This window comes from Opisthocomus hoazin, chromosome 24 (assembly GCF_030867145.1).
Source record: "Opisthocomus hoazin isolate bOpiHoa1 chromosome 24, bOpiHoa1.hap1, whole genome shotgun sequence".
Classification (NCBI taxonomy): domain Eukaryota; kingdom Metazoa; phylum Chordata; class Aves; order Opisthocomiformes; family Opisthocomidae; genus Opisthocomus; species Opisthocomus hoazin.
The window spans coordinates 3,124,545-3,138,556 of NC_134437.1; the positions used below are offsets into that span (position 1 = coordinate 3,124,545).

Consider the following 14,012-nt stretch of genomic DNA (forward strand, 5'->3'; position numbering starts at 1 on the left):
CAGGCTTCCCAGGGCTTAAATCAGGCCTGTAGGTTATGAGCTGGACCATGGGAAATCTTAATTATTGGAACAAGTTACAGGCAGGATGTATATGCCTGTTGTGTAACAACGATACTCAGTGAGTGTGCAGAAGGAGTATGATTCACTACAGGAGTGAGAGGGTGTGTGATGGGACAAGGGCATTAACTGGAGGATATGTGCTGCCTGGGGGAGGACCCCTTTCTAGTGACTATGCTGAGTCTTCATCCCTCAAAAGGCTGAAGGGGAAAATGACTACTCAGCATTAAATTCATGTGGAGGACAGGAAAGGGAATACCAGCTAAAGAGGGAAAAGTATTTCAATTAAAGGACAGTGCTAGTATAAGATCAAATGGGGTAAATTGGTTCCTTAAGAAATATAGGCTAGAAATTAGAAGAGATTTCTAGACATTATAGGAGCAGAGTTCAGGGATGGCCTTTGAATCAGAGTCTTGGGCACCAGGATCTGAACTGGGTTCAAGACGAGCTTGCTACAGTCGTCAACACATTGCATAACAGTGTACAGATGATACTGCGTGCCTTCAATGTGCTTACAAGACTTGTTGCACCATGTTCATATTGTTTTTAATTAATTAATTAAGCCTGTGTTTCAAGGCTTCTGCTGGTTGTCTGTAAAGGCCAGGAAGGATTCTCTCCCCCCCTCCTTTGATGATTAACTTGGTTTCTGTGTCATTGGTTTTCAGTTTTTGTTTTCTTTTCCACCTTCTTTTCATGCACTGGAGATTGCCACAACTTGAGATGGGGAAGGTGGGGGGAGGTGGTTGCACCTCTCAGGTGTCTGCTCAGCACTAAAACACAATCTCCAAATTCGGGATCAAGAATATTCCTTAGTTGGATTGGCAAGGACCACTGGAGCTTTTTTACCTTCTGCTGTAGGACGACACATTCTCTTTTGGCTTCTTTGGAGAGTGGTCACTGGCAGTTTTCAAGTCAGCCTCAGTAACTGTGCAGATGTGATTTCGTATATAGTTCCACATGTAGACTTGGGCGATTGTGATTTTGTTCTGCTCCAACCTGTTGAGGATCTTCTAAAGTGTTCTGGGATATTCGGGGACAAAGCATACTAGAAGAGATAAATATTATTAATGTAAAATTGATAGTTCATATAATCTTATGAGTTTGGGGGCTGTAGAAGAAGTAATAAAACATTCCTTGCTTTGCAGCTGGCATAACTCAATTTATTGATATCGGGATAGCTGCAGCAGATTGTACTCCTTTCACAAAATTATTTGGTCCTGGGGTGTAGGTGGTAGTATGGGTCTATAGCTCCCAGGATCTCTTTATGTACTCTTCTGTGAAGTTGCTCTTTTTTCTCTGATGCTTGGAAATGATAACTTTACTGTTCTCCCCAGCAGCAGGAATTGCTTTGTTAGGCCTAGTTCTGTACAGGTTTGCATCTCAGCAAAAAATACCATGCATCAAACTCTGCAAGGCAGGGGAATGCCATCTCCATCTTATGCCTCAGGAAACTAAAGCCTGCCAAAGTTGAAAAACATTGATTTTCTAGCAAGCCAAAGCCAGAGACTGAAAGTCCCTAGAGAGAGATCTTTTTGTACCGGCCCCATTGCTTAAAAACTTGGTTCCCATCTAAAGCGTATTTTTCAGATCTGTGAGGTACAGTTGCAGTAGCTGAGCCACTGAGGATGCTTCTGGCCGAGTGTGTCAGCAGATGGGAAAGGGCTACTAGGGCATGACTGGGGCATGACTCTTGTAGGGTCCCTTCTTCCCTGAGGAGAGGGCCAGTTTCTCTTCCTCTGAGGAGCTGTGCTAATTAAGCTTGTCATGCAGCTATCTGGGTTCCTATACTGGGAGAGAGGTCCTGTGGGATGGAGCCCAGGCTGGGAAAGTGTTGAGACTACCACTGGCAAGAGTTTTATTTGTGATGGGAGAGACTTGACAAGTCCATATCATCTGCTGTAGGCAGGCTTGACATTACACGGCTGAGTCCAGAGACTCTGGGCTAATGGAGCTGAGCTGTAAGAAGCTCTGCATGTGGTGATGGATCATAAAAGGTGGTCATAAGGAGCATCGCTACTTTCCCCTCCTTAAGCTCTTTCTAAAGGTCATCCCCTTCTCTGCAATCCTGTGGTTCTCTGTCCCCCCGTTCCAACCATCCATGCTCCCCGTGGTCAGTAGCTGCTCCCCAGCTTCCCTGTCAGTGCAGAGTCTCTGCCTGTGTGAGATGAAAGTCCCAGCTCCCTGGTGAGGTCTGGGAGTGAAAACAAGTGAAGCTGATGGGACATGGTGCGACTCACAGTGACAAGCCTGGAGAAGGCAGGTGGAGAGAGAGAGGGGAACCATGGATGGATAAAGAGCAGCAGAGGAAGGACAAGCAGGGAAAGAAGAAAAAGGACAGAGAGCTATTAATAGAGTCTTCCTAACGCATGAACTACTCTGAAATCCTGTGTATTTGGCAATATCAAGCTAAGCTTCCCTCCAGGCAGTGGTTGTATCTAGAAAGGGTAGCACAGAGCGCCATGCATGGAGGAGCACTCCTTGCTCTGAACTGCCCTGGAGACAGAAACTGTGGCTCTGTCCCTCCTGAGGCTTGCAGGCCCGTGGGGCCACCGAGCAGCCCAGCACGGTTGGAGGCGGAGCAGGATGGGGCAGCCTCTGCCCCAAGAGCATGCTGCAGGTGGGGCAGAGGAGGGGATAGACACTTCCTCCCCTTATGCTATGCTTGTTCACGGCCCCATGCCAGGTGCTGGTGCCGATGGCAAGCTTGTGGGATCAGCTCTAGCCCTGCTCAGTGTCTTCCTTGCTAAGAGCAAGCACCGTCTCCTGCGAATCTTTCTTCACCTCTTGCAAGAGCCTCCATGTCCGAAGTCCTCTCTCTCTGCAGAAGGTTCAGCCTCCCAAGATGGGCCCCCCTGCAGGAAAGTTGCTTAGAGGGGTAGGGAGCCGTCACTCACCCAGGGCGGCAGGGCTGCTCTGAGCAGTCCCACGGACATGGAAGAACCCCATCAGGCAAGGTCTCAGCTGCCCGTGGCTTCTGCCCTGTGCAGAAACCTCCATCAGAGGTTTTGCCTGCGTGAGGGCTGCTGCTCCATCATGCCAGGAGACAGCTCAGTGCTTGGGGAGCTGCAGCCTGACCTTGCTGGGCTTCCCTGCCTACCAGGGAGGCTTCAGGGGAGGCAGTGGGTGGGCCCGGGTCTGTGTCATTGTTGAGTTCCTGGAAATCAGAGTGCAGGATGGAGGGGAAGCCTGGGGAATGAGGCCACCACACACAGCAAATGACTGTGAGCTCAGCTCTTGTCTGGTTGTTCAGAGGAATTCTCATTGTGAAAAGCCCCTGGGAAGTTAAATGGGAAAACATGTTGAAACAAGGACGCTTATTCACTCTGTGACTGAGACAAATATCCAGCGTGTGTGTGTATGCGTCTCTTGATTTACTCCCCTCTTCTCCTCTTCTATAAATACAAAGAAAAAGTAGGACAGCAAAAGAAAAATGAGACAGAGGTGAAGGGAGAGAGAAAAAGAAGAGGGGAAAATGCTGAGAAAAGAAGGGAGAAGGATAAAAATAAAAAATCAGAGCAATTCTGGGAGAAAAATATAAAACCTAGATAAGAGAATAAACTTGGAGCCTGAGCCTTCCTTACTCACTGCCATAAATACAGGATAACTTGACAGAAGCCAAGGCAGGGTGGGGGTCAGGACCAGGCCTCGAGGAGAGTTAGCATCCGCCACTCTTACTCATCAGGAGCAGCGCTGTGCTTTGTGCCTTGCCTGGACTTGCTTGTCCTTGGTCAGCATTATTCCTCTGCAGAGCCAAATCCCACCCTCTGGTTATAGGATGATGGCAGCTGCCTGGGAAACAACTGTGTCATGCCATCCCCTTCTCCAGGTGAAAACAACAGGATCAGCAAGCTGCAGCGAAGGCCAGCAAGGCTGCTTTTCTCCAGGCAGCAGTGCAGATGCAGTATTTTGGTTGCTGGCATTCAGATGGATATAGAAGCAGGGGGCAGGCAGTCCTTGATGCAGCTTGTCTTTCTAGGTCCCTTATCTGCTCCTGTTAGGGGCCTCTCAGCGTTTGGGGCTTGGGAAGGGATCTGCAATTCAATGGGAGCATGTGGACACTGGCCCTGGCTTGCACAAATGGGAGTGAAATTTGGCATCCAAGGAGAGCAATGTCTGATGGAAAATGTCTGATGTTTGCCTTGGAAAGGATCTGGGGACAGGCTGATCACGGTAGCTCTTACATCACTGGCACTTAGCTTACAGTCCTTCAGCACCTGTTTACACCTTCTTCCAAGCCCCACCGCTAAATGGCAGGAGTTCAGACTTCACCTCTCCTCATTGTCCCCCTGTCCCCTTGCTATCCCAGCTCCCTCTTCTAGCTCCTGCCTCTCTCCAGATACATCCTCGCTGCTCAGAGGGTCACCTGCACCCTGAATCCTCTGCCTTCCTGCGAACTGCACTGGGGCCTCTTTGCTTCACTCCTACGTGGCTTCATAGCAGAAAAAGCGCCACCACCACCCAGCAACCAAACCTCTGAAGGGTTCTCCAGCTCAAGAAACCCCCGCAGCAGGACCTAACACAAAGTCTGGGAGAGAATGGGCTTCTTGGTGGCACAGGCATGGCCACCCATTGCATCCTTGCCCACGGATTGTTCATACTGTCCTCTCACCCACTTCCCCAGGGCAGGGCTTTCTGTGTGGCTAGCATGTGGAGCTCTCCTCCAGACTTGGTGGCAGCTCTGTCACTGCGGTAGCAGCTGTCCATGGTGAGTTAAGTGCCCATAAGTGCCCAGCAAGGTAGCTGACTGGACAGTGGCAGTAGCAGCAAGGGGCACAGCTTCAGGCTAGACATCTGCCACACTCCCTGCATGCCAGTCGGCACTGTCACTATGACTGCCTGCCGGCCCCGCAGAACAGGACGGCCGGTCAGGCTGGAGAACTCTTTTGCAGCTGCATGTGAGCTTTGAAAAGTGCCCAGCACCCAGAGGACCTAAAAGCTCATGCATTCCTGCCTCCCCACCTCGCTAGCTCCTGGCAGAGCCTGCTTCTGCAGTTACAAGCTTCTGGCAGAGTGGCAGGATTTGGCCTCCTTGTTGGTGGTATCATTGTGAAAGAGGCTAAAATAATAGGGGAGATTCCCAGGCAGCTCTGAGCTGTGTGCTGGCACTACAGCTCCATGGGCTGCAGGAATGCCAGGGAGTGGAGAAAGGGATGTTGCTTGTTGTGCATGGGCAGGGAACACCTGGAGCTTGGGCAACTCAGGGAGCCGTCCCTGCTGCTCCGGTTGGCTCTGTGCATGCACTAGCTGCTGGCCTTTATTACATTAATTGCATTTAAGTCTGAGGTTCCATCAAGTCCAAACGCAGCCTCGTGTAGCGTCATGGGGCTGGCTGGCACCCAGGAAGGAAAGCCAAGGGGGTGGAGGAGGATTGGGTGAGAAAGCTGCAGGCCTGAGAGCGCTGCAGGTCTCTCCTGGTACAGGGAAGGGCGCGCTCGCCCTTGCCTCGCGCTCCCTGCCTGTCTCCCTGTGCCCTGGCAGCAATGAGCCTGTGCTCTGGGCTGGCTGGGGCAGCCTTTCGGGGTGAGCGTCCGTGTCAGGGGGACACATTGCCAGCCAGGGCCACCTCTGCCACTACAGAGGAGGGAGGGGACAGCAGGAGGCTGCCCTCACCCACTTGCTTGTACCTCTCCTGGAGATCCTGGTCCCATGGCAGCAGGAAGGGGCGAGAGGCAGCGTGTACGTGTGGACGCACACGAAGGACACCTGCACTCACTGAGGAGAGCGCACGCCGCTCACCACCCAGCTGAAGAGCAGCTGATTTGTAAAAGGACGTTTCTGACGGACAAAGGTCTGTTGGACATTGCTGGAAGGTTCCCATGTCTCTCACCTGGAGGGCTTTAGTGCTTAGCTTCTCCTGGATTCAGTGTTCACATCTTGCCCATCCAGCATGGGAAAATGAAAGAGAGAGTGGGGAGGTCCTTCCCAGTGCGCTTTCAGTGACTTTTTTTTATAGAGCAGGGCTCTCTGAGCATCCTAGTGGGGGGGGGAGACCTCATGCTAGCTGGTACAGCTCTGCTGGCCACCCAGTTTCTCCCTCCTCTGTGCCACAGCCTCCTTCAGCATTCTGCTCATCCCCTGCACCATACTGGGGAGATGTGGAAGGCCAGCTTGGGAGTACACCAGAGGTGCTCAGTCCTCCTCGCTGATGTTCTGTACCCGTGCATCCACACCTTTTAGCGTTCAGATAACCTCGCACACAGCCTGCTTATGCAAGGACGTGGGCTAGGAGGGTGCCAAGGGTGCTGAGCCCCACTTTCCCCCTCCGCGCTACGGGACTGCGGGATTTCCCTGGGCCTGGGGCTCGTGTGCGAGCGCTGAGGACGGAGAGGGGCGTTCGGGGGGAGCTGGGGTGGGGGAGCATCTCCCGGCCGGCCGAGCAGCGGGGCGAGCAGCGGGGGGCTGCGGGGCGCGGCCCCGCACGCCTGGCCAGCCGCTAGGTGGCCTCCGCGGCCCGCACACGCGTGTCGGCTGCCCCGCGGGGAGCGGCGCCTGCGGAGCCCCCGCCGCGAGAGACGGGCCGCGCCCGCAGCGCTGCCTCCGGCCCGCGCCTGTGCCCCCAGAGTGGATGCGGGGACCTGCCCGTCCCCGGAGGCGCCCGGGGGAGGCCGGAGAACGGCCCTCCCCGTGCCCGCGCTGGGGCAGGGGCAGCACTGGGTCTTTACTCGGCGTAGTGCTCCCGGCTTCTCCGTGCGCTGCTTACAGCAGGGAAAACACCCCGCCTTCCTTCCTGGGGGAGAAAAACACGATCCTGGAAACCCCGGCTCTCCCAGTCCTGCTTTTCTGTCCTAGAAAGGCCTTCTCTCTAAGCGGCCTGAAATAAATGCTGAAGAGTAAATGCTGTTGCCTCTGTAGGGCTGCCAGCAGGGTATTTCCCAAAGGCTTTGCAGAATACAGCTAGCAGGTTTCCCCTCCACATATTCTCCCCTCATTCAAGTCAGCTAGTTCCTGCGCTATCTTATCAGCACGCTCGTTATACCCTCAGAAACACAGTGTAAACATCTCCAGCAAACTGCTCTTGATGACAGTTTCCTTGCCAAATAAGCCACTTCCCTGCTTGAGTGATGGTTAGGAGAGAGCATTCTTGTAACTGCTGCTGTTTGAACAAGTGAGAAGTAAATACAGCTCCCTTTCTGGATGCGCACACGTGCATCTGCTCTGCAGAGTTTCATCACAGGCAGAGGTAGGAAGGTGTCTGTGGGAACTGCTCATTAAAATACTGGCAGCTCATCATTACTGCTTTGTTCAGTTTCTAACCTGGAATTTGGCTCAGGGAGGAAAATAATGCTGGCAGAAGCTGCCAAGGGAACTTTCATAGCCCGGGCTGTCACACAGTTGGTTTTACATCTTATTCCAAAAGATGTCACCTCCACTGGGACAGCATCTCTCATCAAGCGCGTCAGGGTACTGACACAGGCTGTGTTGGGAAGAGATTGGTTGTGCTGAGGATGACAAAATTGCAACGCTGCTGCTGTACATCAGCCAAAGAGCGGAGTACCGCTGTGCTAAGCAGCAGAAAGGCAACAGAGGGCTCGCCAGCTTCAGCCCCTGCCTCTCTGCTTCCATCACTTGCCACAGCTGCTGTGGGATTTAGCGCGGTCCTTGGGCTGCTCTACTTCACAACAGGTATTGCAGCTGGTGCAGGCAGACTGGGACCTGTCAGAGATTTCAAGTGCTTCCTGTGCTGCTCTTCAGTATTTTAGCTCAAGCACAGCCTAAGAAAGCCCTTTCAGCTTTCCTTGATGTTTACTCCTCTACTGAATGACCCAGCCTACCCTGTCTGAGCCTGTACAATCTGGCTGGAGCTGAGCCCTTGGCTGCATTGCTCTGCTATTCAAAGAGAGAAGGAAGGAGGATGGGGAGAAGGGAGAAAAAGCCAGAAACTCAATTAGTCTCCCAGCTGGTAGCAGGGCTTCCGTGCAACGATTCCAGAAGTCTATCCAATTTCTTCTGCCACTATGAGGCTTTACTGCAGACCCTTGCAGCTTACTTTAAGAGCAGTGTTCCTCTCCGTGAGCACTGGGCTAATGCTTCCTGCAGTCTGGGCTGGGATGGCTTTCTCACACGGGCACATTCCCACCCTGCTCTGCCTGTGCCTCTTTTTTTCCTCAACTCATATTTCATAAAGACATATATTTTTTCTTCCTTTCCCCATGTAAATAACACCACATATGGCCACAAACGGTGTGTTCAGCCAGCAGGGCTCCTTCTGACAGGAGCCAGTGCTAAACTAAGCAAACAGTATCATGGAGCAGCCTGGCCTGATGCCCACCTTAGCAGCCTGAAGTAATGCATTAAAGATCAGAGAGGGGCAAAAACATCAGGAGGTGAAAGGGAAGATTTTGAGAGAAACTCAAATACAGATTAAAGAGAGAGAAAAGAAAATCCCCTTGGCATTCTGCATTGTTTGCTTTGGTTTGTTTCTTGTGGTGATGTAATAATGCTGAAGCAAATTTCTGTACTGCTTCACGACTCCTGACACACGTTCTGGTGTGCAAGGTTCTGGTGCGCAGTATGCTTTGTGCTGTTGCCTTCTATCCACATTAACTTTTTCCACCTATACATGTAGCAGTTGCTGTTACGGTGACTGAGAGGAAGATTTAACAGAAACTAAGATCTAAGCATAGACCCTTGGTTTTTAACTCTGCTTTTTGGAGCTGGAGGAATTAGAAGTGAGAGAGAAGGTAAAGCCTTGTCCATTCTGTGCTGAATCTCGGTTTCGGTGGACCCCTAGTTCAGTGAACTGCATTTCATCATCATTTGCAGCGTGCACTGTTTTCCAGGCAGAGGATGTATTGCACCATGCAATGTAACATCTTCTGTCTGTGATGAGGTGCAGAAACAGCAGGCTAGCTGGAAACCTTGCTCGAAGATGAGATCTGAAATAACTACGATTCCCTGAAGGTATATGTGGTAGAAGGAGCAATACAGATTGCTTTATAGTGAGAATCCTCCAAGTCTTGACATGCCATAAAAGCAATATGTTCAACTTAGGATCGGCGGGGAAAGAAAGATGGGCTAGTACTGGCATTGTGAGGGGGCTGTGATGCAGATTTCCAGGGTCAGACTGGGACATGGATATAGAGTCCTGCATAACTATTCACCTGATACACATTGAGAAAATGTGTTCTTACTCAGCAAGTGAAAGTCTCTTGTTTAGCATGAAAAAACAGTATCACTAATAACAGTAGGGAATATACTCTGGCGTGTGATAGTGGGTGAATTTCTTCACCAGCGTTTACTGAACCAGTGAGGAAAGGTGTTGCCGTGGACTGGGTTTTGATAAGCGATGAGGGCACCGTCCTGAGAAAGTAACCTTGGATTCAGAGACTAACTACTGATTCTATTAAAATGAAATGGAAAGACAAACAAAGCCTGCAAATAAGGTTCTTGATTTCAAATAGGCAAATCCTTGTTTGCTAAGAGAAATCCACAGGAATGAAAATTGGACTCAGGAGCTCAGAGGAGGCTTGTGATTTTTTTTTAAGTCAAAAGTTGAAAATGTTTGAGGGGTGGGGACACCTTCCAAGGGAGGTTTCCAGTTCTAGCTAGATGAATAACCACCTCAAAAGGATGCTAACAGTAATCAGAATGCCTGCAAGGGATGCAGAAACAGGCCAGATCAGCAGAGAAAGCAGCAGCTCACAGGTCGGTGTGTGGAGGAATCAATGAGAGCTGTCAAAAGCTGAGATGATTAACTTCATATTGGGTGTTAAAAAAATTTGCCCTAAGTTCTTTGGGTACAGAACAAATAGAGCAAGGAAGGAAGAAATTGTGATGCTCTGCAGTCAGCATGGGGTAGAGATTAAGATGGATGTAAATGTTGCCTCAGAGGGACTTAATCAGCAGTGGGAAAAAGGGCTAAATGTAGGGCATGTGAAGGCAAGTGTATTAAAAAGGAAATTGCTAAGTTCCTGCTAGAAACAAAATTCAGAGGTCACTTTCTGGTGGGGGGGATGTAGGGAAATACTTCTCTCTGGTTCTAGAAAAGTGGAGGAAATCACAGGTTCTTCATCAGGATTTTAATGAGTCTCTGTTATCTCAGCATTATCATAGGACCAGAGCACCGAATTCAATACCTACAATTAAAAAGGGGAAGGGGTGAGGAGAGATTATTGTAGATGACTACAGAAATGCTACCTCACTCCTCAGCAGGATGCCAGAGCAAATTTTGCAGGAGAGAAGTGTTAAGGCTACATATAAATGAAAATAACTGTGGCTGCCTAGGAGGGACTAGTTGTTTGTCTTTTCTAAAATAATTCAACTTGTAGATAGAGCCTGGGGAAAAAAAAACCTCTCTAGCTTGCTTTGGGATGAAGCTTGAGCTATTTCAAGGAAGGCAGTGTGTGATACGGTTTCTCCTAATACTACTCCAGTAGATCCTTTCCCGTGCCTGGAGGAGGAGACAGGGCTTCTGAGAAGTGGTGCTGCCGATCAGCTTGTGTGTACTCTTGTGCTGGGAGCAGTGGCCGCGGAGGTGTTTTACCCTGCAGTTTAATGGCGCAGGTTCCCAGCTGAGTCCCTGGGGGGTTCGCTGTGCAGCCCGCTTCTTCAATGGTGCCCTGGCTGCCTTGTCTGTGGCAGGGCGAGCAGGCATGACAGGGGCCATCGGGCTCACTGGTGGCAGCAGCAATGCCCTTCAGTGGCTGGAGGTTTCCTAATCGCACAGTGAAGAGGCAGTTCAGACCAGAGTCCAGTTTCTGCGTCCTCCTCTTGGCTCTCCCACCGCTGGGCTGTGTGGCCATGGACGTGCTGCGACCCCATCTTTGAGATTACGGTGCAAAGATGAATGAGGCTAGAGAGATGCCAAGTATTACTGCTGTTATTTCCAACCCTAGCATATTCAGGTCTCCTCCTCCACTTCATTGTACTCTCTCTTGCTGCCCTAATAGTTCACATTAACCTAGTCTGTCCTTCCCCTTTCCCTTAATTTCTCTGCTCTTGCCCAGGCATGTTGCTGAGCTGGCCAAAAGTCAGCGTCGCTTCAGGGGGGAGCCCCTCGTACTCTCAGCAGTGACACAGGAGGAAAGGAGCCAGCTGGCAAGGAAAGGGGTTTGAGAGAGGGAGAGGTGGCAGGAAAAGGGGGAAGGCATGATGAGAAGAGAAGAGAAAAAGTTAAGAAGAGAGACAAAACATTTCGTGTTCTGGTTTGTGGGAAATCTGTCTGCTGTCCTTTAGCAAATTTCTCCTGTTTTTGTAGCAGCTGCAGCCTCAAGCTACAGCCTGAAAGCAGGGGAAGATGAAAGAAAAGGAAGAGGTGGGAGAGGGCCCAAGTCTTGCTAAACCAGCGGGATGTGAAAATCCGCAGTACTAACTGCCTGTCAGCGCTTTCTTACTGCTCCCTGGCAGTAGTTCTGAGCCCAGCAGCAGGGTGAGCTTGGAAGAGGAGGAAGGGGCTCCAGAGAAGCAGCAAGGAAGGCAATGGAGATGATGGAAAGGAGGGAAAGGGAGACGGAGGACTGGGAGGGGAACTGTGCTGCCAGCAGTTTCCTGCAGGCACAGGGTCTAGCGGTGGCCAGGGACTGCAGAGGACTCCCTCAGAGCCTTTCTTTGCCAGCCAGGAGTTTCTCCAGGGCTGCCTGGTACAGACAGAAGCTTCCTTTTTTCCTCTTGCTGCTTGGGCTGGCAGGGAGCAGTTCGACTCCAGCGCCTGCTTCGCTTCTTGGCACCGGAGGAGCAGATAGAAAGATATGCTAGCTCAGTTAGAAGAGTCTGTTCTGAGTTTGGGGGTTTTATTCTTTCTTTTTAAAAAAAACACAGGTAATGCCTCTAATACTAAGCTGGGCTGCTCATAATTCTCCAAATCTTGCACTAAACGGGCCCACTCCTGCTCTGACTCAAGGTAGGTTTTCAAAGTGCTCCTGCAGGGCAGGGGAGGGGGTTGGCAGCTGGTTGCTTCATCATCTCTTTCAAAGCTGTTTAATGACCTTGCAACTCTGCACTCTCTCCTGTCTGCCCCAGACTATGGCCTCTGCCTTTCTTGCACCCTCACGATAACTCCTCAGTGTCAGTTTAAGCATGTTTTTTGTGGGAGAGCACACATACCTTCTCTCCAGATGCTCTCAGTGGACTCTTACATCTCCCAGTAATGCCAAATAATGACCAGGTTGGTCCGATCCATCCTCAGAGAGGCTGTGAATATTCATCCTCAGCTCTCGAAGAGAAAGCATTCACTGAACACCGGGCATGAACACAAGGTATTAAACCAGCCAACAAGTCTTACCTGCCAGGATTAATCATTACACCAAATGTAATACTTCCACTAAGACCTGAAACTGTATTGGCTATATGAAAACCCTAATGACTTCAGTGACAAGTTAAGCAAGAGCTGGCCTGCCCTTCGCTGTCCTTCCCTCGAGCAGTCCCTTGCAGCCTCACAGGGAAGGTGTTGGATATCACGTGGTGCCTTTAATGCTTGCTTGGCAGCAAGGCAGCTCTGCCACCGGTGCCAAGGGTTCCCTCTCCCCCCCACCTCCGGTGTTTGCTGGTGCGTGGCAGGAGGCAGCCAGCCGTGCTGGGGACCTGCGCTTATCATCGTCGCCAGTGTATGCCGTAGCAGAGCAACCTGACCGGGGGGCCCAGCTCCAGAGCTGTGATGGCTTGACTGCATGCCCACATGCCTGCCCTGGGTGGGAGAGGCTGGTGTCCTAGCTTCTCCATCCGTTGCCTCCCTGCTGTGAGGGTCCAGGCACGGGAAGACTGCCTGGCATCTTCTGCTGTCTTGGTTCACAGCTGGTGGCTCTGGGGTGGGGGGGAGGCTTTGCTCAAAGGCAGTGGATAGGACTTTGTCTATCTGGAGCTTGTGTTTTGAACGGGGGCCCCTCTTTCTGACCCCACCTCCTTTCCCCTTTTACGAGAAGCTGGCCTCTTTCAGCTGACAGCAGGGCTTTCCTGCCAGGCTTGTTAGCTTTAGCTGGAACAAGTTCCTTTGAACTCAGCTTGAATTAACATCTCCATGGCAATAGAATCAGGGCTTTGTCTCTTGCAACCTGCCCTTCACCCTCAACAAGAGGTTCTACCTCGAGGTGGGAAGGGAACAGCAGGCCACCCTGCCCAGCACACCACCTCTTTTTGGCAAAAAGCAGAGGCGTTTGCTGGGAGGACAACATGAGGATGATTCTACAGTCTGTAACTTCCCTTGGGGAGGGGAGGGTCGAGGAAGCTGCCTCAGATGCTGGCAGGTCCTTGCTCAGTTTAGATTATCTTGCAGCACAAAGTGCCAGCGAGTGAACGCGTGTTGGGGGTAACAGGAAAGCAGCTTGTTTCACTTCACCATAACAATCACAAACACAGTTCCCCCGGGACTGGATTTCTCTGGTGCTGAGCCAGTGCAGTGGAAGGAAAACAGTGCTCCTGCTTTATCCAAATTCAGCATTGTCCCTTCTGACCTGTGCTGTCACCCCAGCTCTCCCACACCAACCCAGTTCCCCACTTCCATTTCTGCCTTGTCTGCTCCTTCATCTCCATGGCTTGGGAATCTGTTACTGCTGAAAGATGTTGGCTGGGTCGCTCTCCCGACCTCTCACCAGGTTATGTGATGCACATAGCACTTCCTGCCATAACACCACCTTTCCCCTGCAGTATAAACAAGCCATGTACAAGTCAATGACCCCACTGGTATGAAGCTGAACTAAATACCCCTCAGCGCTACCCTGCTGCCACTGCCCCGTGGCTCCCACTCCAGTGCCAACCACCTGGCTGTTTGTTCATCAGATGCTCCTCCTTATTCCTCCCCGAGTTCCCCGAGTAGGAAGATCCCCCTTTTCAGGCTGTATTGAAAGTTGACCTTTCCACTCACGCATCACCCCCAGCCCAGGCAATCCGGGCATGAGATAAAGGGCCACTTTATTCCCTCCCTGTCTCACTCCTACTCCCAGCCTTGGCCCATGTGGGGCTGTCTGTTTGGCAGTAGTGGGCTCTCGCTAACAGTATAGGTTTTTTTTCCTCTTGTAGAGTGA

At 51.2% G+C, this 14,012-nt stretch overlaps 1 protein-coding gene across 11 annotated transcripts in view; it reads right to left on the reverse strand.

Moving 5' to 3' along the window:
• Positions 1-12,247, reverse strand: part of TRIM29 (tripartite motif containing 29) — an 89,942-nt gene extending 77,695 nt beyond the window's left edge. For 10 of the 11 annotated variants that reach the window (XR_012766107.1, XR_012766106.1, XM_075442303.1 and 7 more), the window contains exons 1-2: positions 12,100-12,247; positions 904-1,102 (exon numbers count right to left, since the gene is read on the reverse strand). The gene's annotated coding sequence lies outside the window, so the exon portion shown is untranslated. The remainder of the gene's footprint in view (positions 1-903; positions 1,103-12,099) is intronic. The other variant, XM_075442299.1, reaches the window with a different exon arrangement.
• Positions 12,248-14,012: the final 1,765 nt, after the last annotated feature.